The following is a 26,332-nucleotide window of genomic DNA, read 5'->3' as shown; positions in this document are numbered from 1 at the left end:
GGAAGAAGAAGAACATGAAGGTTCGGCCTGGTATCTCTCGATTGCCACCATGTTTTCTTGAATACTTTGTTCCTCTTCTTTGTCTTGTAAAAGGCGACGTAATAAAAAAAGGTGGAAAAAAGAAAAAGTTTGTCTTGATATCGACCCAAAGACTTTGACCCCTTCGTCTGCCCTCAGCAGCCACAAAATTCGACTCGGGGAAAAAGAAAAAAGCTAAAAAAAAAAAGTTTCAGACGAAAAAAAGAAATGAAGGACTTTTTGATAAAGAATATTAGCTGCTGCGTTAACCAAACGAAAATAAAGGGGGACCCATCCGGGGAATAGACGACCTGATCTAACGGTGATCTGCACAGCCATCCAGTAGCTGCGGTTTGAACTCGTCACGATTTGTGAGATTTTCTCTTTTCTTTTTCTTTCTTTCCCCTCTCATTTTGGTAATTTCCCGATGCATCCGCGCACTGTTGTTTTCTTTATAGCTTCCACATACACTGACACGACACGCCGTATAAAAAGAAAAAAAGAAAAAAGAAAGGACGTAACGTTGACAACCAAGACGATAAAAAAAAATAACAAACGCAAAAAGGAGAACGAACTGACTGGCTCGCGCGGACAGGTGAGGGGACGAGGCCCAGGCCGTCACACACACACACACAAATAAAAAAGAGCAAAGGGAATGTATATCGAATTAAAAGCAGCCAAAAAAAAGTTACATCGACCAGGAGAGGAAGGAAGCCAGACGACTGTCGAGAGACCTCTACAGACACTCGATGCAACAAAAGGAAGAAGCCATTGTGCCAGGCTCGAATAAGAGAGGCCAAGGTGGGGCGGAAGAAAAAAAGAAAAATACAGCCGACGCCCATCGCACATACATCGAGTCCGCAACGAGGCCCTCCGTCGCATAGGCTGGAGAAGGGGACCCCAAAAATTGTTCACGTTTCTGTGGGGGATTGTGCGCGAGTTGTTGTCTTTCCACAAGAATCCATACAGGAGCAACGCGCACTGACGAGTGGGGAAAAAAGAAGAAGAAGAAGAAGTAGAAGAAGAGAAAAGAACGTCGGTAATAAAACAAATATTTGATCAGAACAAACAAGTCGCTATATAGTGCCGAGGCACAAAGAGGTGCACGCACCCACGTCGACGGAAGTGACCATTTACGGGAGAGAATTGAGGGACAAGTCAACGAGGACACACGGCACTCACACGACAAACAACCCACCCAAAAAAATAATATAATATAATAAATAAAAAAGAAACTCTAGAAGGACAGCAAAAAAATGTATGTATATAATAAATTGATGAGTGTGACTTTTGGTTTCGGTCACATTTTTGATAGAAATATAATTAAGCCGCACCTTTGGGTTTTCTCGCGTACGCCGAATCGGCGATCACGTACATGTGAATCGGGTTTCCTTATTCTTTCCACCCCACCCCACATCACCCGTCTTTGATTATATTTACATTTTCTTTTGTCCCCTTTTATCTGTTTCTTCCTTTCTTCTTTTTCCTCTGTTGAGGGTCTTCTTTGACTTGTCGCTCCTTCTATTTTTTCTCTCTCTTCTTTTTTACTGTTACAACCGTTGCGGGTCGTTAGTCACCTTCTTCTTCAGTCACCATTGGCAATGCCAGAATGCACGACGTAAGGTTTCCTTTGTGTGTGTGTGTGTCTCGTCTGTCCTTTCCTCGTTCTCATTCCTTTCTTCTTCTTTTCTTCTTCTTTTTTTCTCTTTTTCCCTCTTCACTCACATGTTTGTGAGTTAACGATTCCATTATATTCGCTGTGGGATACTCGTGATGGGTCCGCATGTCCCCGAGTTCATTTCCATTGGGCCGGGAGAGATTCGGTGGCAACCGGAACGTGCGGGAGAGAAAAAGAGTTATCGACGACTACAACTACACACACACACACACTATATATATATATATATATAAGATATACACTGGTATACAATATATACAATATATATATAGTATATGGCCCCCCTCATCTTGCGGGTATCCGCACACGGTCGTAAGTCGCTGTGTAAATTCCATACGGGTCTGGGAGAAGGAAGGAAGGAAAAGGCTTCTTTTTTTCTTTTTTTATGTGCATTTTTTTTATGATTATCATTTTCTTTTCTTTCTCTCATTCGCTAGGCTCTTTTGTATCCCTCTTTTCATATCTATACACAGTAGCTTCTTCTTCTTCCTCCTCCTTTTTTTCGACCATTCCTGCGGTTCTATGCCTTTTTTTTTGTGCGCATAAAAACAGTGTAGACGCGCATGTTATGAGCGCTTGTAAAATCGCCGGATGCGACAAAAAGAGAAAGAAAGAAAAATAAAAGGAAGAAAAAGAAGAAGAAGCTGCAGATGTTTGACGAACGGCAGTGGATGGAGCTAGAGACAGTGGCTCGGTACGAGAGAGGCAAGGCTTAATGGATAGGATTATGCGGGATAATATATGGGTTCGTCCATGTGTGACCAAAAGTCTCTTTATTGGATCGCCGGGAGGGCTCCCGGAACGGAAGGAGGGGAAAGATACTTCCAAAAAAAAGGAGAGAAAAGAATCGAAAAAAAGGGGAAAAAATGGGCGACTAGCTTATCAATCAATAATTCATACACCGCACACACACACACACACACACACACACACGGGTGTGCAGGGAACGTTAAGGGGGGATCGGTGGTGGCGCACATATAGACAGGATGGGAGGGATTATCATTCGAAACACCCACACACAGTGATATCGTTTCACGAGAGAAACTGTGAATAATTGCGGAAGAGAGCGAGGCAAATGTCACAACCGCCAGAAATCGTTAATATATTTAAAAAAGACAAAAAGAAATTCTCGTTCGTGTCCTATCCGTTCAAAAGGCAGCGCATCGGCGAATTAATGGGCGAGCGGATTGGCTGACGTTGCCGATCCACTCGGTCCTCTCTCAATCCATTCAGACCCTTTCCTTTTCTCAACAAACGTCGAGAAAAAAACAAACCGGATGAAAAACACGCAAGGCAAATAACAGGAAAAGAAAAAGGAAAAATGTCTTGAATTTGGCGCGACAATTTACATTTCAAATTGTCAAACAAGAGCGTACGGGAGTTGTGCCGAGGCGGTGCCATCGAAACGACGGGAACGGTTGTCTCAAAGTTACGCACCAGCGATTTGAATGTATTTTATTGACGTCAATGAAAGAAAAGAGCTGGGATGACGATCAAATCTAAGATAAACAAAACGGGGAAAGAACAAGAAAGAAAAAGAAAAGAAAAAATGGCCGTGACCTGACTGTCGACGATCTGCGCCCACCGAGTTGCCGTCACGCTCTAATGAGTACTAGTGGACTCAAATTCACCCAACCAGGAAATACCTTAATGATCGATTTCGTCAGGGGAAAAATCCGGTCAAAAAAAGAAAAAAGAATCCAAAGAAGAAAACAAAAATGGGGGGAAAAACGAAAGGACCAGAACGATATCCTGGAGCACGCAGCAGCATCTGATCAATTAATGACGAGGAATAAAAGAACAGGTGTTGGTTTAGAATCGACAACAACCCCCATACACCGTTTTCCTCTCTCTCTCTCTCTTGTGTTTCTTGGCTGAATTGAATTTGCTTTCATTTGTGAGCGCCGGTGTGGGAGAGGTTTAACTTTTGAGCTGGTTTCCCGGAGCGCCGACCCAAACTTTCTCCCGACCCAAACAACACAAAAGGGTCGACTGCCTTTTGGTCTCTCCCTGACAGCCAATGCAGGTAGGCTCATTATCCAAATCCATCATTCAATATACATATACAAGACGCAGTGGATATATTCAATGTTAAGTTGACGTTGAAACGCTCCGGCTGGGCTCCACCAGCGCGGCGGTTGCAGCGCACCGATTCTACGTAAAAATGACTCGGGGGGAAGATGTAAGGCTTCGTTGCTTGCGCCATAGAAAAGAGGATGATAGATGGCGAGAGAGAGAGAGATAGAGAGAAGAGAAGAGAGTGAAGCTCGGAGGGTGTTATAAGCTTAAGGTTTCCCTCCATTTCGACTGCATAGTCCGTACATATTTATACACGTATAAATAGATATTTAAGAGCCCATGCCCCCGCACAGTCACGACTCACGAGCCTGTGCACAGAATGCCATCTCCCCCTAGAGCCCTGTGGTCCATTCTCCGTCCCAAACAACAAGAGAATTGAATATAAATATATATTTCGATGTGATTTGTATACACACAGCACAGAGAGAGAGAGAGAAGTCTCTCTCCCTTCTTCGCCTTGTAGACTTCACTATTGTTCCTGCAAAAAAAGAAAGAAAAGAAAAGAACTGGACTGGCTTCTTCCTTCGTACGCCACTGCGCCTATTTTCCGAAACGACGGACGTCAAAAATACAAAAAAAAAGGAGAGAGAGAAAGAAAAAAAGACAGCAGGACACAAAAGATTTCCCTGTTCTCGGCTGCACCAGCACCAGCACCGTCATACCAGGTACAGCGAGGTACGCGCAAGAGACTACAGCAATAAGGGAAAGTCGGCCCTCAACAATTTTTTCTTCCCTTACGTCGTCGTCGTGTGGCGACTCGATAGATCAATTGTCGGTTGTTGAGGTTGGAGGGGATGAAAATTCAAGGAAGAAGAAGACAGAAGACAGAAAAAAAAGATGAATAGAAACCAAGCAATAACTAACCTCTGTGCATTCCTCCCAAAAAAAGTTGACTGAAGTTGGGCTGGGCCGAGAGCTGGAACTTTTCCTTGGAGGTGCGCTGGGTTTTTCACTGGGATGATGATGATCAGGATTGATGAGCCGACAGTGTCTACACACAACACTATAATGTATAATTCCATCACCAAAGTCTTAAGAGACGAAGGCGTGTAATATCGGGAGAGAGGACAAGACGAATGAGAGGGAGGCGAAAAAGAACAGCGAACGAACCAATGAGGGGAGGCAATTGGCTTTTAAAAAAATAAAGGGGGGGGGGATGACGAGGATGGAAGGAAACGGTCCAAAAATGTTTCGGCAGACCCAAGGTACAAGTAGTAGGTGTGCAGTGTCGAGAAGCCAGCGGAAGACTGCGGGCTAGACAACGACGCTGGCGTTGCTTTAAACCCTCGGCCCCAGACACACGAGCGACGGACGGGCATGCGCGCAAACACAATCCCTCGTCTAGTCGTCGATACACACACACACACACGGACCGGATAAAGAGGAGAGAGAGAAAGAGAGAGAAAGAAAAAAAGCCAGCGGGAAGGACGACGGGGAAAAAATAAAATAATGAACAACTGGGAAATGGAGGGAGTAGACATTGCGCGCTGAGTGAGGAAACACGGTAACAACCCAACAAAAAAAGTGGGAAAAGAAATCCCGGACTGATGATGTGCCATATTCCCTCTCCGTCTTGTTTGACTTTATTTTTTATTTTATTTTTATTTTATTTTGGAGAAAAGAAATTCAAGTTTACTACTTTTGGATGCGTCTAATAGCGAAAGATGATATCCCCCCTCCACTTTCTTGGGTGGGTTATTGTTGTTACATGTTGTTATTTGGATGGATTTTTTTCTTACCTGTTACCTGGTCGTCGTAGTCGGCCGAAATGGAGGTGAATCGAGTTCGTCTTGGAATAAAAAAAGGATCCGCCCATCCGCTCCGAGTTGAGTGCAGTTAAAGGGGGGCTGCATGTCCGCGCGCTCATCCGGAATCTTTTGGCGTTCATTTTTATTTTTTTATTTTATTTTTTCTTCCCTTCGCCGCAACTCTCCGTGTTGTCTCTCTCTCCCGAGTCCCGACTGGGGAGATATCAAAAGAGCCAACGACTCAGCCGATCGACTTCCTGCTGTTGGGATGGATGGAAGGGGAACGCCTCCTTTCCTCATTGTTCCATTCGTTCTCCTCCAGCCGCCACCGATATTCTGTCAACACAAAACAGACAACAACAACATTTAGTACAAAATCAAGGGCCCCAGAGCACGATTTCCATCCGTTACCAACGGTAACGCCGATGATAGACAGACAGACACCATCAATCATCTTGGCTAACAGATAAAACCGGTCCTATTCGCTCGATGCCTCATTTGATTTGTCTATTTCACCAAGTTCTTACTTGATTTATTTATTTATTTTCCTACATTTCGACTTCTCCCTGGCTGCTGGTTCAATCTAAAATGTGTCCAACGTGATTGAAATGAATCGCTCAGAAATGTTTCCCCATTTCTATTTTTCTTTTTCCTATTTCTTCACCAAGAAATTTCCAAGTCGATTCGACTCGCACCACCGATCCTAGTCTACACTGAAAGCAAAACAAGAAAAAAAGAAAAGAAAAAAAAAACTCCAACGGGACATTTTGTTTGTTTAAGATACGAAAGGCTCATTTAAATGATTAAGATGACGTCGAGCCATCTCATCGTTAATGGCTTATCAGCGACGGCATTTTCTGTTTTATGTCGCTGCTGCTGTTTCTGCTGACATTTGGCGGAGAAGTAAACGAGGCAAAACTGGTCTGGTGGGGGCGAAAATAATTCAGTCAAACCCGAACAAAATTCGTATTCCAAATGATTGCCGCCCTTTTTGTTTTTCTTCTTTTCCCTTCGCCAGTGCGTTTGACTCATAACGAACAGGGCAGAATAGATTACCATCAAGTTGGACAGAGTGTCTCGTTTCATTTTCCCGGATAATTGGGAGAGAGAGAGAGAAAGAAAAGAAATTGGGCTCAGTACATATCCCGCACAGGGATATATACATAGGCGACAAAGTCGAGGGGGAAAGAAGGGCGGAAAAATAGAGGAAGACAAGTTGTTGGCGTGTGTGTGTGTGCTTGTTATGTTCATTTCTTAATGGGGCCGGCCGCTATGCGAAGAGATTGAGTGAAACAGAGAGAAACTCGGGAGGTGAAAAAGTGATGGAAAGAAAAAAAAAGAAAAGACTCAAAATGAGGAAATTTCCTGTGAAATTCGAAGCCGCGTCGACGAGCCTCTGCGTTTTGTTGGCTCTCTCGCGGGACAACCGAAACGAAAAAGAAAAAAACAACCCCCAAACATTCCAGGAAATCTCAATAGTGGAACGAATTTCCCTCTCTCTCTCCCTGCGCTCCTACTATACGCCGTGTTGGCCGTCGTGTTTTCTGGCCGTTGAAACACTATACCGACGACTAGCACTCATAGCTACAATCTGCCATAACACCAAGCGCGCACCAAACCCAACACACACAAAAGGAGAAAAATCCGGAGAGAGTTGGGTCACATACATCACCAGTCCTGGGAGGCCCTGGCTACAAAAACGTTTCACGACAGGCGTTGAGGTCAGAAAGGTTCGTCGAAATAATCGAGTTGTCTTTCTTCTTCTCTTCGACACGAAAAAACAAACAAACAAAAAAACAAAGAAAACGAGTGGCTCCGGTTGGCAAAACCGGCCGAGCAACAACACCATTTTGTATTTCGGTGCGATCCGGTGTGATCCACCGTTGGTGTCGTGTATGTGTGTGTGCCCAACGTCCTCCAGAAGCAGATTCATTTCCTAGAAGAAAAAAAAGTATCCCCCCTCGCATTGGAATTTCATGAATATCAAAAACGCATTTTGGAGCCCAAATGCTCGATACACATACAACAACAGGGCAGCGTACACACAACACTTTGGGCAAGCTGGCGACTGACTTTAGGTCGATAATACATCAAGCAAGAGCCCCGAGAAATGTCGGAAACGTTGCCCTATTCAGAAACTCGTTTTATTTCGTGACGAATCGGCCGGGCCATCGAAAAGGGAAACAAAACAGAGAGGGAGAGAGAGAGTTGCTGGTGCTCTAAAGTTGGTAATAACGCGATCGGTGGTGATGGCAGAAAAATAGGGAAGGTGTTTCAAGACGGAGAGATGGCTAGTCCGGCTAACGTCCACTCGATTGGATACAATTAGGCATGCACGTGTCGGGCTCACGCTCCACCGCGTCCGCGACTTAAGATTTACGACGAACCAAAAAGAAAAAGAAGAAGAAAAAAAAAACAAAAAGGCTCGACGTTAGCACCATAACATGATCACGTTTTACCACCTTTTGCTTCGCTGGATGAAATTGGGCGGCCAACAACTTTTCCCAACTTTGGCGGAGGGGCAAAGACTCAATTTTGGTAAAAGGTGTAACTCTATAGTGCATAACAATTAAGCATATCAGGTGATCCGAATAAATATGTAGTACCCCACACTGCGCCAGTATCAAGTTTGAACTGCCGTCCGCCCAATTTTATTTTCTCCCATTTCGTGTGTTGTGTTTTTCTCTTTCTCTCTCTTTGTGAAAAGACTTTTGCTTTGTTTGCTTTTGGGTTTACGGTCATAACGGGAAACAAGGATATAGTTCCGTTAGCCGATCACGTCTTACGAGCCCATCTTGATCCTCGTACCTCATCTCGGCGGAGACGTAATACAGTTTTGAGGAACGAAAATGAGCAAGGAGGAGGGAGAAAGACCCGACCGAATGTCAGATGTCACTGGCCCCTCGGTCTCGGTCTCTTTCTCTCTCTCTCTCTCTCTCTCTCGTCTGGTTCATTCCCAACCAATCTGCGATTGTTGATAGAACCAACAGGAAGCCTCCGAAAAAAATCCCTTTCTTCTTTCTCTGCACGTGTTCTCGTTTTTGTCCTGCTTTCTTTAACCTTCCCAGTTTTTTTTCTTTACCATGCATTCGTCATATACATTTATACGCACACACGACTCTATATTCTTCAGGTACATCACTATGTATGAAACAGCGCAGAGTCCATCAGCATTGTAATATCTAGTCTCTCTTACACAATACCCCTCTCTCTCTCTCTTTTGTCCCGGACTCGTGTCTTGTTATTTCGGCCGCAATTAAAGGTGGAATGATACGAAAGAAAGAAAAGAGCTAGGCACGCACGCCACAAACCAGGAGACAAGGAGGAATGATTTTTTCTTTTTTTAGTATTATTATTCGATTCAACAGTGTGTTCATTTTTGCGTAGGGGGGTCATTTGATTTGACGTACCACCCCACCCCCTCCTCCCTTCCCTTCACAACCCGCTTACATTCCTTTCAGTATAATTTTTCGACCGGATTCAGCTAACGACACGCCCGTCCGGAGCGACGGAAAAAAAAAATGTAAAAATACCCGGCACTTTATTTGTCGGAATATAAAATGAAATCTGTGTTTCCCTCTTTTTCATTTCTGTTTGAAAAAAAAAAAAATGGGGACAAAGAACGTTCAGTAAATCAGTACATAGAGCGTGAAAGAGACTGGGAGTGGGTATACCTGTTGGGCGTGTAGAAAAAGAGCGCCCCGGCAACCAGCCAAAATGCAATAGACGACAGAGACAGACAGACAGACTACAAAATAATAACAACAACTGCAGCAACAGCAACAACAACAACAACGCAGCGGAGAAGGAAGTAAGGCCAAGTTATGAAGCGCTCAAACAAAGTAAATTTCCTGCTGCCAGACAGAATCAAATAACGTACACAGAGCTCTCTCGGGGTTACACAATAAGCCTATTGTATTATAAAAAGGAATTTGTTATTTATTTACTTCACAAATTTCTTTTTATTTCTCCATTTTTTTTTACGAGTTTGTACATTTCGAAAGAAACGTTTGTTTTATTTGTTCAATGAAAAAATAAAAACTTGTGAGAAGAAGAAGAAGAAGAAAAAAAAAAAAAAAGATTTTTGTGTTTGATTTGTGTCTCGACTTCGGTGGGGGGCCCGACCGATCGGAAGAAAATTCTCCGAGATGACGCGACAACATTCAATGTACACACACACACACACGCTGCTGTGGCATGCAAAGGTCAGATGGTCATCATCGTCTAAAGGATCATCCATCCATTTCCAACAGCGATTTCATTAATGAATAAGAATGGGGAGGGACGTCGACCCCCCGGTTCAACACCACCAAAGCCGCGCGCGCGCACACAGACACACTTCTTGGTATGCTAAACATAGTCCAACGTTTTCTGCTCAACCCGGAACGAAGATGCTCGCTGTGTGTGCTCTGGTTTCCGTAAATTCTTAATACATCGGGAATGCTTTGCTTGATGCTCCCTGACAGGCTGCGCAATCGAACGTGAAGCTGTTGCGAAACAATTGCATAGTGGGAACTCTTTTTTCTGACCTTGCAATCGACTTGATAACTATTGAATTAATTTCCTATTTCCTTTTTTTGTTTCACTCTTTTTGTTTTTTTGTTTTTCATTAAACAGCTGCACGTTGTGTATTATCGTTATGATTACTCGAGATTAAGCTCCCACAGAGTTCGAGAGTGGATAACTCCTGATAGTATATGCAGCCCGGTAGCTATTGTCGGATCATTGACGCCCGGTGCGCCCAGCTTAAAATATTCTTAAAGAAAAAGTCAAAAAAAAGAAGAATGCATCAGCATCAGCAGCAGCAGCAGCCAAGCGCTTTTTCCTTCGTTCGTTCGGGTCGAATGGCGTTGTTTTGTTGGCGTCCTCTGGTGCGTTTCAATCGCCTTGAGCAAACGGCAAAGAAGAAGAAGAAGAAGAAAAAAAAAAAAACTGCTGGACTGCAAGTGTTTTCCAGCCCTGTGCTACCTGTCAATTTGGGAAAGATCTTTTCGCTCCCTTTATTCTCACTCTCCTTCCGTTTTCACGCTTCTATTCGACCGTCTTCACCGAACCTTTTTCAATAAAAATGTGTTCCTTCAACAGCTGCAGCAATCTCTAACTTATCTGTTAAACCAATTCAATTTTCGTTTCTTTTCTGAAAGAGAACAAATTCGATTTGGAATACTTAAGACAGACAATTTGAACGCCATCCGGTACCAGCACACCGCGCTAGCTCAAACAATAAATCAATCAGCAAAACAAAAGGAGTTGAGGAAAACGCCACACAAAAAAAAAAAAAAACAAAAAAAAAAAAACATTTAGTTGGAAAAATTGGCGTGTCGTTGTTCAACATTTGAAATGACACGTTTACAAACACGACGACGAGGCATTTGAAAAGTGGGGGACAAAAAACCCAACAAACTTGAAGGGGAAAGAAAAAGAACCCTGTAAAAAAATAAAAGCAAACGATTTTTCCCTTTTACTTTCGGGGATGAAACATTTCCGTGGGGAACGAAATAACGATCAGATTGCAGGGAGCGATTGACGAAAAAAAAAAGGAGAACGTTACAACCCTCGATGGAAGCTTGTTTCTCAACAACTCTCTTTTCTAATTTATTTTATAACGCTGAATGACTTTTGGAAGGACGAGATTCGACGCGCTATATACAGCGTCTCTTCTTCTTTTATGCCAAGTACTTTTGTGTCGCTTCCAGGCGTTCCAACATTGATTGCAAGTTTTAAAGACAGAAAGAAAAAAAAAAAAGAGGTTGGACTTGAACAAAATGAAAAGGGAGAAGAAGAAAAACAAAAAAAACTTCCTTCTCTTTCGTGGGAACTTGAGGAAGACACAGCCGCTTAGCATAGAACTTGCACGTTGTGCTAGCGTCTACACAACAACAAAAAAACGGAGCTTCTTCTTCTTTGTTGTTGTTGTCGAGGAAAAGGATAGGGAGGGAGGTTGATTCTTCATCATTCCCATCTACTTCTTCTTGGTGCCTTCCACCTTTCTGCCCTCGCTGGTTGTGAACTGTCGAGCTATTGTTTATGATCCGCGGTCATTGTTTCTGTTGGCACTGCGGTCTCGTCGGGGGAGCCATTTAGACTCTCGGCCACAACTCCGCACAAGGTCGTGTCAATATTTAACCTTTCAGCGACCAGCCGACCGAGTCGCACATCAAACACTTTGCTGTACGGACCGGTTCCCGTCGAGTACAAAGTACACGGGGGTACACCGTGGACAACCGCGGCATTTTCTCATCTCCCTTGTGACGATGTGTGGACACAGATGGCCAAAGATCAATTGAGACACGGCCACTGGCAAGAAGAGAGTCCCAAGCACATAAAGGTTGACAACGCTACAAGCCTAGGTGATTGTTCGTCTCGAGAACAAAATCCTGGAAGAGAGAGACCGGCTGTGTAGACGACGAATCTGGCCGAGAAGGTTGTGACATTTTTTACACCCGGTGGGTTCGGCCGACCGTCACCATGGAAAGTGAGTTGTCACCTGGTTGCCAAGACGGGCCCACAGACTTAAACCCGTCAACACAACCTATTCATAGACTATGCCTTCTTGTCCGTCCCCCCGCCCCCTTATGTTGGTCCCCTTATCAATATCATCTACCTACGGTCTTCTATTTACGGACGGCCAGATAGTAGTACAATATGATTGTATATAAGTGGCAGAGCTCTTTTCCGTGGTGTTGGTGGTCATGGTTGCAACTCTGAGATCCGTTTCCCTGGGCAACGCCAACCCAAACACGAGACAAACAAAAAGAAATGCTCGAAGAGGAACACAAGTGAGCACGACATGACAATGAGCAATCCATTGGACTAAAGGTGAGGCAAGGGTCGGCGGGCGCCGGTTGTGCGCGTTCTTCTTGTCTCCCACTGGAATCTATCAATTACGTTCAATTCGAGCGTCTTGCAGCGCCTACGAGGGACAGGCTGTTGGCCGGCCGTTACCGTAGATCAACGGACAACGAAGCGTTTCCCATTTTGGCCCCCCCAATCGACTTAGTTATTGGCGTGTCCAACGGGCGCTCCCCCACAGCGAGAGATTGAGCGCACGGCTCTTTTCGACAAGAAGCGAGACCAACTCGGAGGTGTTTATTGCTTCGACTTGGTCGATTGCCGGAGCAACCCACAAATAGTGTGTGTGTCTCGATAGAGAGAGAGGGGCAGCCGACAACAGCGCCAATAGATAAGGACGGAAGGCAGAAAAGAATAGTCGAAGAAAAAGAAGGCAACTATAGAAAGCAGCGAGTCGTGTACATTGCGCTGCTCCGTCGTGCCTGACAAATCAATAGGACGGCGGAAAAGAGAGAGAAATCGAAACCACCTCATTTCCTCAAAAGGCTCTATGTACGTATAGAGAGAGAGAGAGTCTATATAAGATCGAGCGTCGGTGGGGATACGATGCGTTGGATGTAGTCGACCTAGCGCAGTATATAGACACACACACACACCTTGCACTTACAGTATGTATACAATTAGTCAATGGTATGGAAATGGCGTCGGTACTCGTCTCTTCGTGTGTTTTTTTTTTTTTCTTCTTCTTCCAAGGGCTGGAATTTGTTTCTTTTTTTGGCTGCGCCGTGCCGTGCATGTCGTGTATCATCAAGCGCCATGACCCGTCCGACCTCGACCCTCCTTCCTTCTTTGGTAGATAATACTCATCTCTCCGACCCCTTCTTTCTCTCGTTCATCCTTTTCATTCCTTCTCTCCTCATTCTCCCTCAATCTGCCCCCTTTTTTCTTTTTGCCTCCTACCCGAGAATATTCCAACGACCGATAGAATGTACCAAGGAAAAGATATAGGAAGGAAAGACTATAGACGTTATAGTGCAGTCTATCCACGACCCTACATGTCTGTAGACGCGGTAAGTATATTACCGTATATATGCAGGCGTGTAGACTGATGATGGTGAGATTACAAACATCCTATAGGAGCCGTCTGCCATCATTAAGACGACAATGTCTTGTGTGCGTCGAGAGAGAGAGATTCCGGAAGTCTAGCTCACTCTTTTTTTCTCATATTCTTCTCGTCGTCTACCATCGACTACTCGCATTCAATTCCGCATACAGATGTACAATACCGCTCACGATGGAGAGAAAGAAAAATGACAACAACAGGGACACACGCGCTCTTGGTTCTTGGCCGGAGCAAATCAGCAACGAACCGGAGTCAGTCGGCGTTCCGGTCGGATGGTGCCCGAGGGACTTGGACTGAAAACGATCGAGTCGATACGCGTCGTTGTTTCCCGGCAATGTCGCTCACGATAACAAAAGAGCGTGAACTTTGAACCGAGACCGAATCGTCTCCCGCTTTCTGCCGCGTTTCCTTCAGTCGTCGCCGTTCCGTCCAAGTTGGGCACAAGATTCGTCAGCTATAGACAACTGAAAGGGACTTTTGGAACGAAAAGAAAGAGAAGAGCGACCACAGGCCGCGATCGAAATCATCCAAGTTGACGTGGTGACGAGACAAAAGAAGGAAACTATAGGCCAGATCTGATTAAATGATTCACCGCCTCGGCGCAGTGGCGCCATCCAACAAAAGACCCGCGGTCGCGGCCAGAATCATCACCACGAAAAGTTTACGTAACGAAGAATAAGAAGCTCGCGGAGACAAAAAGAAAAGAAAAACTTTTTCTTCAGGGGGTTTGCGGTGCTGAACCCCCAGCACTCGATGTCAAGGTGATATCACAAACTTGCCCGGTCATCGTGAGCCACGGAAAGACACAACGACAACGACGACTTCGACGACTTTTTTTTTTCCCCCCCAACTCCTATCGAAATTGTTTCCTTTCGCTTTGTGTGTGAGCGAGCGCCTTGTTCGTGTCGTTTAGAGCAATGTAACGGCCGGTGCTGGCTGGCCGCTCGCGGCTGCGCTCCACAATGGAAATGAACGAAATCAGAGTTGAATTGAATGTCTATCACGTCAGGATGTTCGTGGGCTGCTGCTCATAATATTTCTCTGCGCAGAGACTCGACTTTACGCAGAATGTAATAATCTCTTAAGAGTTGAGCGCAGATAAATTATACATGCATTGTCAGTTTTCCGGCCGTTTGATTCCATCATTTGTGTGACTCATTGACAAGTGCACACGCTGCATTTCGTTCAGACATGGACCCGACTGTGGCGGTAAGTCGTTGACAAGAGAGGCCAGAGGAGGATGGAAAGTGACAGAGATGGAGCGAGAGAGAGAATTTTGGTAATTCATTAGGCAAACAGCAACAAGACAAAGGGAATAAAGTAAATAAAAAAAATATCTAAAATGAATACGTATAAAACATCAGGCAGCAGAAGAAGAAGAAGAGAGATAGCAATAAATTACGGAGAAAGGATTTCCGGCTTCATTAAGATAATGGTTTGTGTCATTGGTTTAATCTGCTTTTTACCATCGGAGAAAAGGGAAAAAGAAAAAGTCTGAGAGAGTGGAGGGGAGACGATCTGACAATGACTGACTTGAGAAATATTAAAGAAAAAGATCGGCAGAATCGATTTCGGTCAACCGGACACCAGCGGCATCCAGTGCACAACGGAAAACCCGGACCCAAAAAGACAAATGGAAGTGATCCGGACATTCCCAAGTACGAGATACCAGCGGTCTAGTGTTGCGCTAGTTGGTTGAATAGCCAAGGCATTATAGCGTAGCTATTATAGTTGTTGATCCAGCGTATGCGCTCGATACCCAGCCGGCCAACAAGAACCGAGAAAATCCAGCTGACTGGCCGTTGGATGCGTTTCACGAGAGTAGAAAGCGGACAGGAAACGATGAGTCCGGATTCGTCTCCCAGTTCGCGGCATTGTGTTGTTGAAATGCTTTGCAGTTGAAGAGATCATTAGTCATTTGCTCTTCTTTTCCTTTTGTATTTTTTCGCCATGTGCGCGTTTCTCTTGTGCCCCCGAACAGTTTCTTGTTAATCTTTCCCTTTTTATCGTCATCTTTCATAGTCTCTTTTTCTGGGAGGAGGGAGCCATCAAAAGGAAGAGGGGCCTGTGCAATTCACAAGATCATTTACTATACGAGACGCAGAGCGAGATGAAAGGCAGCCTCGTGGCGAAGAATAAGAAGAAGCCGGCGAGCTCCATGACTCCTATGGCTAAGAGAAATGAAGAGCTTTCATAACCATCGACACCCCTGCGAGCTGCGCGTGGGCGCTCCTAAATTACAAGTTTAATGCTCAGATATCCTCATTGAAGTCTCAAAGACTCGGAGGAACTTTAATTGGCCCCTCGACGTTTCGTTTCCATTAAAAGAAAAGAAAAAAAAAACTTATTCGGTTGGACGGTGAATAAAGGCGCGTCATGAAACCGCGAGCTCCGCTTCCAAATAAAGAAAGCGAACGGAAGGGTTAACAAAAAAAGAGAGAGAGAGAGAGAAATGGTCGTGAAAAAGAGCGTGAATTAAGATGAGAAAAGAGCAGGACAACAACAACGAGGATAAACAACATAAAAGAGAGAGAGAGAGAGACAGAATTCATCATAATAAAAACAGCAACGTCATTTCCTTTTCCCCAATTCAATCGGCATATTTGGAGAGTCTAGGCTAAGCACAGCTCTCCACCTTCTTTCACATTTCGTGCTGTCAGTTTCGGCTGCTGCCGTTCCTTTTCCCTACCAAGTCACAAAAAAAAGAAGAAGAAGAAAAAAAACTACAAGAGACCGGGACTCCTCTTTGCAGACGCGTTTTCCGGCGTTTTCATGGTGGCGAATCAACAGAGAGATGAAGGCGGAATGGGGAAAACGGTAGGAGCTGCGAGAATCGTTTCCACTTTGTTATTGATCAAATTCGAAATGTTAGCAGAGGAAGAATAAGAGCGGCGTCGGAAGACAGAAGAGAGAAACAGATCGAAAGAGAAAAGAGAAGATTGGACGCGAGGCGACTGGTGCGTGCAACAAAGTCAATCGGATTGTCAGCTGCAAAGCGGGACCCTAGGCTACTAGAGTACCTCACGACAGAAAAGAAAGAAAGAGGAAAAAAAGTATACCCAGGGATCAATTTCCAGCTCCCACGTACGTACGTTGGCACGGAAGACTTTGAGATGCTCCATTCCCATCATATCTTGTCAAAGAGATTCTCGTTTCCTATACCCAACCATATCCATCTTCTGTTTGATATTCCGTAAAGCAGCCGGGTGCCTTTAACAACTTTGTGTGTCGTCGACGACGACGACGTCTTCGACGGTTGCCATTGTTAAAATAAAGGGGGAAAAAAAGGGTCGACTGGGGATATTTCTTTTGTCAACTTCTTACCGATTGATCGCTATATTATGTTTATATGCTGCACGAATAGGCGAGAGCACGGCGGGGCAATCTAGCTCGTCTCTCTCTCTATTCACTGTGCATTGCATAGAGACTTTGGCATATAAAAGTCATCGTCGTGTAGCGCACAAATCCCTGCCACATGTCGAAAAAACTGTCTCTCTCTCTCTTTCTCAGTTGTGTGCGCCCTCATCTTCAAACTCGTTGGCCGCGATATCTCCACGGCGATGAACAAGAGAAGATTGAAGACGAAAATGAGAAACAAGAGAGAGAGACAGGCAATCTCGTATCAAGAAAAAAAAGAGACAAGAAAAGAGGAAAACAAAAAATGATTGAAAGCCCGCAATAATTTGACTCGACGGGCGGGCACAATGGCGGATTTCCGAAGCGTATGACGACGGAACGCGACTCATTGTTGTAATCATCCGCCTCTCTTTCCCTCAGTTGCCTCTTTATTGTCAACCCCCCCCCCACCCAACCCTCCCAAAAAACCCTCAACAGGACACAACAAAAGACACGCGTATAGAAACTAATCCTCCTCACACACACACACACACAGAAGAGGAATACTACACAGAAAAGAACAGCCCAGAAATGTCAGTTGCTTGATTGTTTTTCTCCTCTTTTTCCTGCGTCTCTAACCGTTCCCCTGTTGTACATATTCGTCATCTTGTTCCGCCACTATTCCGGAATCATCATGACAGTTATCACACAGGGTTCGATATCACACACACACAAGAGTCATTTATCCCCGAGTATCGAGACCGCTGAGGCGCCATCATCATCAAACGTAATCAAGCTCGGAGAAAACGATTCGTGAAAAAAAGGGGAGAGTCGTGATTTATGATTAGTGATTGGATTATACGTTACGTACACACAGTGTGTACGACGTCACAGCAGAGAGAGAGAGAGAGAGGGAGTATAGGTTAGACTCCCGACCATCAAAATCATCAGTCCGTTGAGCTAGGCACGCCATTAACGGGATGATGTGGGGTGTTGTAGGAACTCTTTTTCCGTCAGCCGAGCGATCAACGCCTCCAGTGTAAAGAACACAAAAAGAAAAAATATATCCCGAACGTATAAATTAAGAATAGAAAAAAAAAAAAAAAAAACGCAGCGAAAATGGGTGCCCATAAATAATAAACGAGAGCTGATGACGGGAGGTGAAACCTACTGTATAAGAAAATAGCATTATGTAGCTGCTGCTGCTGCTGCTAGCTCACCATCAAAGAGTCACTCAGACTCGCTTTGGTCGTTGGTTATTCGGTCGTTCGGGCACAGTCAACCCTCAGCAAACACACAAGGCGAGCACAACCCGCTTGTAATATAATGGATCAGGGAGCTGCCGCTGCTGCTGCAAGGCCCCCGTTTTCCCTTCCCTCCATTACGATTATCACGATTCACACGAGTAATTTCCGAACTCGGCTCAGCACTTGACGGCCGTGGAGCACCCGGGACCCGTTCGATTACGTTCGCTAACCCCTTTTTACGTCCCGTCGCTTTCCACCGTCTCCGTACGTATTCCCAATCAAGAAGCCTCCCCCTCTTTTCTCCCAGCAAAACGCATTAATAAATAACAAAAGAAGAACCAAAAAAAAAGGGAAAAAATAATGCTATTTTATAACGACACAATGGCTCTTGTTTATTCTACCCATTTTGGCGGACCTATAGAGACGCAACATTTCGGTTTCCTACGTGAATTGATTTCAGCTGTTCCTACAATGGAAACCAGTTTCTCCGCTCAGACTGTTTTGTTCTGCCTGCTGCACGACGTCGAACGTGAAACACGTCCACGGGCACAACATGCGATCATCAAGGGGGTGAGGCATTGACGCGACAAGATGGTACTTGGCTTTCGTGTCGTTCGAGAGAGAAAGAGAAAACAAAAATAAAAGAAGAAGGTCGTCGACTTTCGTCTCATTTCCGCACGCAGCTTTAATGACGCCACGTCCTCTATCATCGTGTGTGTTGGAAAAAAAGAAAGAAAAAGGCTCCATCACCACGATAACGTCAACACCATCTCGTCCCGCGTATGTGCACTCGACTACATATGCGGGCATCACAGAGAAAAACGGGGCCGTAATCAGTTTGAGAGAAAAACGATTTTAACAAGTAGGAAAAGAAGAAGAAGAAAAAAGACTCGACAAAACATTGGGAGAAAAACCATGTCGGAGTGACATGAGAAAGTGGGGGGATGCGGCTTCGTGCGCCAAGGGCTTTCATTATAATGGGAATGACCGCACGTCCAGTATGTACCGTGTTATGACGTTGTGTGTGTGTGTGTGTATATTCTACTGTTGTTGTTGTTTATATTGGCTATACATCAGTAATACTTTGGACACTTTGACGGACACTTTGGGGCACAACCTCTTTTGGGGAGGAGGAGAAAAAAAAATACAAAAATCCAGTTTCTCTCTCTCTCTGCTCACGTGGCCAACACTCTAAAACTCTGTTGGCCTCTGCCAGGTATTTTAGACGCGCACGATGCGCTGCGGTTTCCTTGTTGTTGCCCTGTGATCATTTCATGCTTGATATTCTCTTTCGGTTAGATCACGTCGGTGGCGTGATTGATTTCATTCCCATAGAGCCATCGCCGACTCATATGACATTATCAAAGCTACACGATTTGTTGGGTACCGTTAGTTTTTTATCTCTATAGAGTCTCTGATGTGAAGACTCCATCATTTTCACCGGTTATCGATGATTCTCTTTCCTTTTCGTTTGTGTTTGCCTCCCGACGGTGAAAAAGGGAGGGGGGGGGGGGTGAGAGCGGGAAAATAAAACGCGAGAAGCATCCCGACCTGAAGATGGAAAAACAGGAAAAATCCAGAAGAAAAAGAAAAAAAACACACACACACACACAAAAGAGAAAAAAAAGATGGCACTGCCTTTGATCGGAGGAGCGTGACTTATCGGGATGGGCCGTCTCTTCTTAGTTTGGAGCGCATATAGAAAAGATATTGCAGACTGAAGAGGGTACCAAGTATTCTTCCTTGGAGACTCTCCCGAGAAGCCATTGAATCGGTTGAGGGAATAAGCGCAAGGGACCACAGACTTACTCCGCCTACACGTATTTACTGTATACCCGCACCCACTTGAGCAGACATAACACAAACATTGTAGGCTGGACACACACACACACACGGCATTGATTCATGCAGTATCTATCTTTTACAGTGGCCAGTTTCCATCTCTTTCAAGTCATATCCATACCGGCCGGCAAAGGGCTGAGCCATTCACATTCCATAGAGTTGGGCCGGAAGATTCGATTTTGTTTTGTTAGATGTGTGTGCGGCCAAGAATGAACTTTGTCTCTTTTGAAAAGGACCTAGCTGCCCTCCCTTGTCCGCATTCGCCCACGCTCGGTGGCTTTCCCGCACAAGGATCGATTCTGCACGCTTCTCGGCAGAGCGGGCTCAGAGGAGGCTCTCCTGTTTTCTCGTAGCAACATTTTCGAGGTTTCGGCGCATGCAACCCACCCAGTGGCAATCACAATAGACGAGCAAATAACCCGGGAATAGCCGGAAGACGGCGGCTAGCCAGCGCTCTGCCCAACTTCCGTGGCTCTTTAGCCTTAAATTATGGCAAAAGAGATATAGCTTGTCCTATGACGCACAAAGTTTACCGCCTTGCCTCAATGGATGATGGCCTTTAGGGCACATACAAACCAACCCCCCCTCCCACATATATTTTTACATCCATCGTCCCCTACCGATGGGGGTACGGGTGTATATATAGAGTGAGCATTTAGCGGCAGTTTGGTGAACGCTGGAACGGTGTATGGATTTGGGTGTTACGTCGATAGATAGGTACAAAATTCGGTTGGGCCACACTTGACGCGAGGGAGAAAAAGACTGCGGGAGCGCTGAAAATAGCATCGAGGAGGAGGAGAGACAATCTGTCGCCTGGTCATTGTCGAGCTGCCAGCGCCTCCTTGTTAAATAATATCGAGACGATTTACTGGAACGATCCTTCACTGCACCATCGACCGACATCACATGTCTATGACAGCTCTCACGCACTTTTGCTGCGTGCTTGGAAATGCTGCCCATCGTGGTCATCGAGTTTGTGCTTAATAAATGATGCCCGTCCGTCCACGATCGTCGCTAATTAGAGCCTATTCGTCCATGTCGCCTAAGACGACTGCTGAGCACGAAAACGCATCAGCATCGCTGCAAGCTCTTAATCGGATCGATGTATCATCTTACTTCTGTGTACGTACATCAATGCAATTATCTAGTAAGTACGGTGCACAAAAATGACAAAAGCAGCTGGGAAGAGCGACCAGACGAGGAACGACCATTATTATGGATGTCAGAGCCGGGGCCAAGGCTAGACTATATGCGCTGCCCTGAATAGGACCATTTAAGCAAAAGGATCTAACAATGGCCAAGCGTCATTCAGGCATTTTTCGTCCTAGTCTTTTTTTTCTTTTTTTCATTATTTTTCTTTTCTTTTTGTGGCGCTTTCAAGCCCCCGTTTTGTCGGTGCCCCAGTCTATAAAGCAATGGAGGAGCAGGGTGCCTTCAAGAGGACGGGAGTAGAGGGAAAAGGTCTCATCACGAGTTGGATCAATACGGTTGTATCACGTCATGCTGCTGCTGTCTGGAGGACTCGAAAGTCGAGCGACTGGAGAAAAAGAAGGAGAGACCCAGACAGCCCTCAGTTTGATGAAGGTGGCGGTCTTTGCGGTCGAATCGGTCTCTCTCGCATGTTGGAAAGCGGCCTCTGTTCTTCATCATCATCATCATCATAATAACGAGAGGAGGGGTTTAGGAGTAGAGATCCGGGGCAAAGTCAACAACTTCTTAATACGCCGTTGGCAAGCAAGCAGCACATTTGTATACAAGTTCGTCATTGCGTGGTGTGCTGTTATTTCAGCAGCGGCAGACAATGCTATCGCAATTTCAAATTTTCGGACCCTTACGGTCTGTACGCCCTGATCCTCATTGCTCTCAAGTGGTCTGAGCATCGTCAAGGGCACCAAAGTATTGGGAAACAAATGATCGACCCTCCTTACATCCCCCTGTATACCAATCTGATAATAATAAAGCATTTGCTAACAGATGAGACAAAAGCAAAATGAAAAGAAAAGAATGGGAGGGGAGGAAGGAAGGAGAGTCCCCCACCCCTCCCTGGTTGATCAGGGAATCAATAGTGCAGCACATCCCCAATCTCGAAAGATTGCGTCAGGAACAGCAGCGCATCGACAGCGGTTCACATTCGTTGGCTACGCAATCGAATGACTCCGACAAGACAGCCAGAATGCTCGATCACCTCAATCTCTGGTCGTGTACGTAACACAATAGAACGTTATTGGGCCTCCTTCTTCTTTCTTCGCTCGCGCTCTCTCTTGTTTTCCACTAGCAGCACTGTATTTCTACTTTACTATATAGACTACTATTCCAGCTTACAGCTTATTGTTTTTCCCAATCAGTCCCTCCTTTACGCTACTCTGCACTGTCAATCAGATTTGGCGTCGACATGGAAGCTCAGCAAACCGCCTCGGAAACAACAAAAGAGAATGAAAAGGCGCTTACCTTCTTTTGTAATGAAACAGTCGCGCTAGCAATCAGGAGCGAAGGAGATTCGCTAATTTCGTTCCGAAGACGCGAGCGGAGAATCACCGGGAATCGTCAGGTACGTTTTCCAGCTGGCAGCTGACGCGTCCAGTCTGCGAGTCTAAATCCAACAACAACAAAAACAGAATGAAAATGGGTCTTGTATACTTTGTCTGAGGGTGTAAACATCGCCCGCGGATCTATAGGAGCGTACGAAACAACAAATGCCGACTGGAGCCCGAGGAATTCAATCAAAGACGCGGATCCAATCAACAAGAACCTCTCTCCTTCATCATTCCCAGTGGTCTGTCTCTCCTTTTCCACCATAAGAGAGAAAGAAAAAGAAAAAGCTTTCCTTCCATCTTCTGCCTGTCTTTCTTCATTTTCTGCCCTGGCTGCAGCCTTCTCTCTTATTCCCATTTCCTCCAAAGTCTAAACGCAGCACAGTTCTATTAGGCCAAACAATGTGTAAACATATATATATACATAGTAGTAGTAGATCTATACACACTTCTTCTACAGCTGCCCAGCTCTGCCTGCCTAGCTGCCATGTATAGATAATTGATGATTTATATGCTGTACACACCGTGTGTACGCGTCAAAGTCTGACTAGCGGGAAACACAGTCCAACTCGGCTAATCCAATCCGAGAATGAGAACTGAGGGACTCTCGTGAGTGCGAGAGAGATAATTGAAGAAAGGAAAAGACCGAGGCTCCCGAGCAATTCACGTCTGCTCACATCGAGTGCGATAGCTCCCGTCGCCGTACACATCTTTCACTTGCTATTGGGACCAGACACCAAGCAGCGAGAAAATGGCGAATGAAAACAAAAGAAAAAGGGGAAATGGGGGGACCGAGAACACGTAGAATACGGGAGTTCGTGTACACACAATGAAGAATGAAGCAGAACAAAGTGCTACGTACGGAAAACATGCAGCACGACGAAAAAGAAAGTGTAGTTGCATTGGGAATCCATCCCGATGGATCCTGCTCTTCAAACTTGCTCCGAACGAACCAAACTATTTGTAGCTATTTCAATCGCTTTGCTCAAGAGTCGGAAGAGCTCGCGTTCCGTCCGACTGTTCAGAGTGGGATGACGTTCCAAACTAAAAGACCGAAATCTAAAAGCGCACGCTTTTTGTTTCCACATTCGTGACAAATGCATGGAACGAAGTACACAAACACTCATTTTCGGACGACACTCAAAGGGTCATTTGTTTTCAATTCAGGCTCAAATAACACCAGCCACGACGTGCACTTGTGATCCGGGATGAACCGAACGCAGCAGGAAATGGGGAGCCCAGACGTCTCACAGTATCACTTGATCAGACCGTACGAATGCAAATCATCGTCGTCGCAGATTTCAAAAAATTCGAAAAATAACACCGTGCCTCTTTATTAAAAAAGCAGCTCGGATGTACAAAGGAAACGAAGGATTAAATTCTGTTATCCTTCCAACAACTATTATCTTCGGCTATTCGTTCGACACCGACGAAAAGTTTCGTCTGGCGCGTAATGACGTGTCATGTGTTGGGTTAAGGTTTCGTTGCCATGGAAACGCGATTCAACAAACTTGTTCTTGATTCGGTTGAATAAATCAATACCCTACTTTTATTTATAATGTGTTGAATGAACAGAAAAGTTGCTTTCAGTCCACAATCAATGCTGCAGAGTAAGCACACAGCGAATTGACTAAGACGACCGTCTGGATTGACATTAGACAATTTCAAGAAGACGCAACGTCGCGTAGTGCCACGCTGAAATGCTCAATTACACTTTAAGGAAACCTTTTTATACATAAGTGCCGAAGAGTTCCATGGAAAATTTAATCAACCTTGCTTATCATTTCCCTAGCTTCTTGTCAACACACTGGATTTCTTAGGTATAGATTTAGAAGTCAATCATCCAGATTTCAGATCTATACTGATAAGCTCATTTCCATGCCATTTACCATCAGAAGGGATCTTTTCGCGTCAAAAGAAAATGCTTCAAAGAACCTTCTTTCAGGTCAATCCTTTGATTGGTCGCGAAAGTTCATTCGATGTAAAAAGAGCTCGCAACCAACTACTCGCTATCCCGACCAATAATATAACAAAGTGAAGAGAAAGGGAGGGGGAAAAAAGACAACTAGGAAGATCTAATCAATACCGACATCGTTACATGCAATGGTGTCATGTGCACGGCAATTCACCCTCATCTTGTTTGCGAGACTCACCAGCGCGCAAACCTCGCAACTGCGCATCTTCCATACGACTTTTTTTTTCTTTGTTTTTCGCTGGCCATTTTTTACCCCACAAGTTTTTGTATCATGGCGAATGGGATCTTCTCAACCAAACTCTCCGCTTGTACCAACGTTCGTCTTACGACATTTTCTTTTTCTTTACCAATTTTTTTCATGTCGCCAAAGTCAGAACTTATTTTTCCCTGCTTAGTCTTCTCGGTCGGTTTCTGTCTCTTTGCTTCTTTCCTTCATCGTCAGGTTCTATATTTCATTTTCGTCTTTTTTTTTCTTTTCTTTTTCTTTTTTTTTTTCTATTTTCCCGGAGACGCGCGCTCCAACCCAATTTGCTCATCTCCCAGTGCGTCCGCAGTCGGCCCGGATCTAATTTAAGAGATGAACGTCAGCAGCCAAGGTTCTGGCCAAAAGAGGCAGACAAAAGAGAGTGTGTATTGTGGCGTATTGTGCGGTACTGAACACGAGCCGAGTGCGTGCTGCGCTACTCACGGCAGTTCCGGCTCCAACAGGCTACTACTCACTCTTCCGTCCGTCCATCAACATAAAAATTTTCGGGAGAAAAGAACGTAACAAAACAAAGCTAAACGACAAACGATCCTTTCGTAAGTGTACAAGCAAACAAGTTACACGTGCCGTACGAGACCCCGGTCTTTTGTCACCGTCATCAGCGTTGACGAAAATCATTAAAAAAAAAGGCTGGTTATAAAATTACGTTCTCTCGTTTGTCAGATCATCAGTTAGGCTTTTAAGATTGAGGCTAACGACTTGTTTCTTTTTCGTTTCGCCACCGCCTTTCTTTTTATTATTTGTCCTCCCTATCATTTATATTGATACTGCGATAGAGTTGACTAGCGGACGTTAGTGGCACGATCGTCGTGCCCTGTCCTATATACCGTCAAAAGCTAACTAAGTTTGCGTCCCTTACAAGACCCTTCTCCTCTCGTCCACTGAATGCGGCAGTCACGGTATTTAATGTTTCATAAGGCGGCACTAGAGCCAGGAGATAAGACAGCAGGAATGGCAGCAACAAGAGTATAAGCTGATGATGGAACCTTATTTACCAAGTCATCAAACTTCTTTCATCTTGCAACCACTTCTGCACAGTAGATCCTTAATCCAGTCAAATTGACTGTTAAGGATCGAGAAGAAGCGACAAGAGTTCGGCCAATTTGGAACTATTTTCTAGCATTTTGGAATCGCTGCCAACCTAGTCTCGAATCTGTCTTTTGGACTTCAAACTTGGGACAAAAAATTCAACGGTTACTAAGTCGCCTAGCCTTTTCTAAGCACACGACAATGCAGTCGCGTGATTAGACAACAAGAACTTACTACCAGTACCAAGCGCGCGCGTTTGGGCGTAGGCGGGCACACAGCAGATATGAACAGCACAAGAAGATTTGTTTATTGGTTCTTTAGATGGGGATATTTCCCTCCCCCCCCCCCCCATAAACCCGGCGGGATGTTTTATAGCGGACTGATGCGCAAGATGTGAGAAACCTACTAATCCCCAACTGTCAAACAACGTCGTGTACGAAAAGAAAAAGAAAAGAAATTAAAAAAAGAAAGCAAATAAATTTGTGAACTATCTGCTCCTTTGTTTTCATCTAAAGTTTAATCTAAATAAACTTCCTCGTACTACTGTTGTATATCCCAGAAGTTGGACCCCCCAAAAAATGCCAGATCGTCATATAAGAACATGACGTTAGGACTAAGAAAGCTGGCCATTCGTTGACGTTTCATGGCTGAACGTTATCCTCAGATATG

The 26,332-nt window shown here is 44.9% G+C and overlaps 1 long non-coding RNA gene across 2 annotated transcripts in view; it reads right to left on the bottom strand.

The window, feature by feature from the left end:
• LOC124210518 overlaps nt 1-26,332 on the bottom strand; it is a 50,575-nt gene that overhangs the window by 18,238 nt on the left and 6,005 nt on the right. The window contains exons 3-5 of one of the 2 annotated variants that reach the window (XR_006881228.1): nt 22,312-22,453; nt 5,515-5,859; nt 4,640-4,766 (exon numbers count right to left, since the gene is read on the bottom strand). This is a non-coding gene — a long non-coding RNA (uncharacterized LOC124210518). Of the gene's footprint in view, nt 1-4,639; nt 4,767-5,514; nt 5,860-6,050; nt 6,227-22,311; nt 22,454-26,332 lie in introns of those variants that run through there. The other variant, XR_006881229.1, reaches the window with a different exon arrangement.

Source organism: Daphnia pulex, chromosome 2 (genome assembly GCF_021134715.1).
Source record: "Daphnia pulex isolate KAP4 chromosome 2, ASM2113471v1".
In the NCBI taxonomy this organism is placed as follows: Eukaryota; Metazoa; Arthropoda; class Branchiopoda; order Diplostraca; family Daphniidae; genus Daphnia; species Daphnia pulex.
This window is presented reverse-complemented; position numbering and strand designations above follow the sequence as displayed.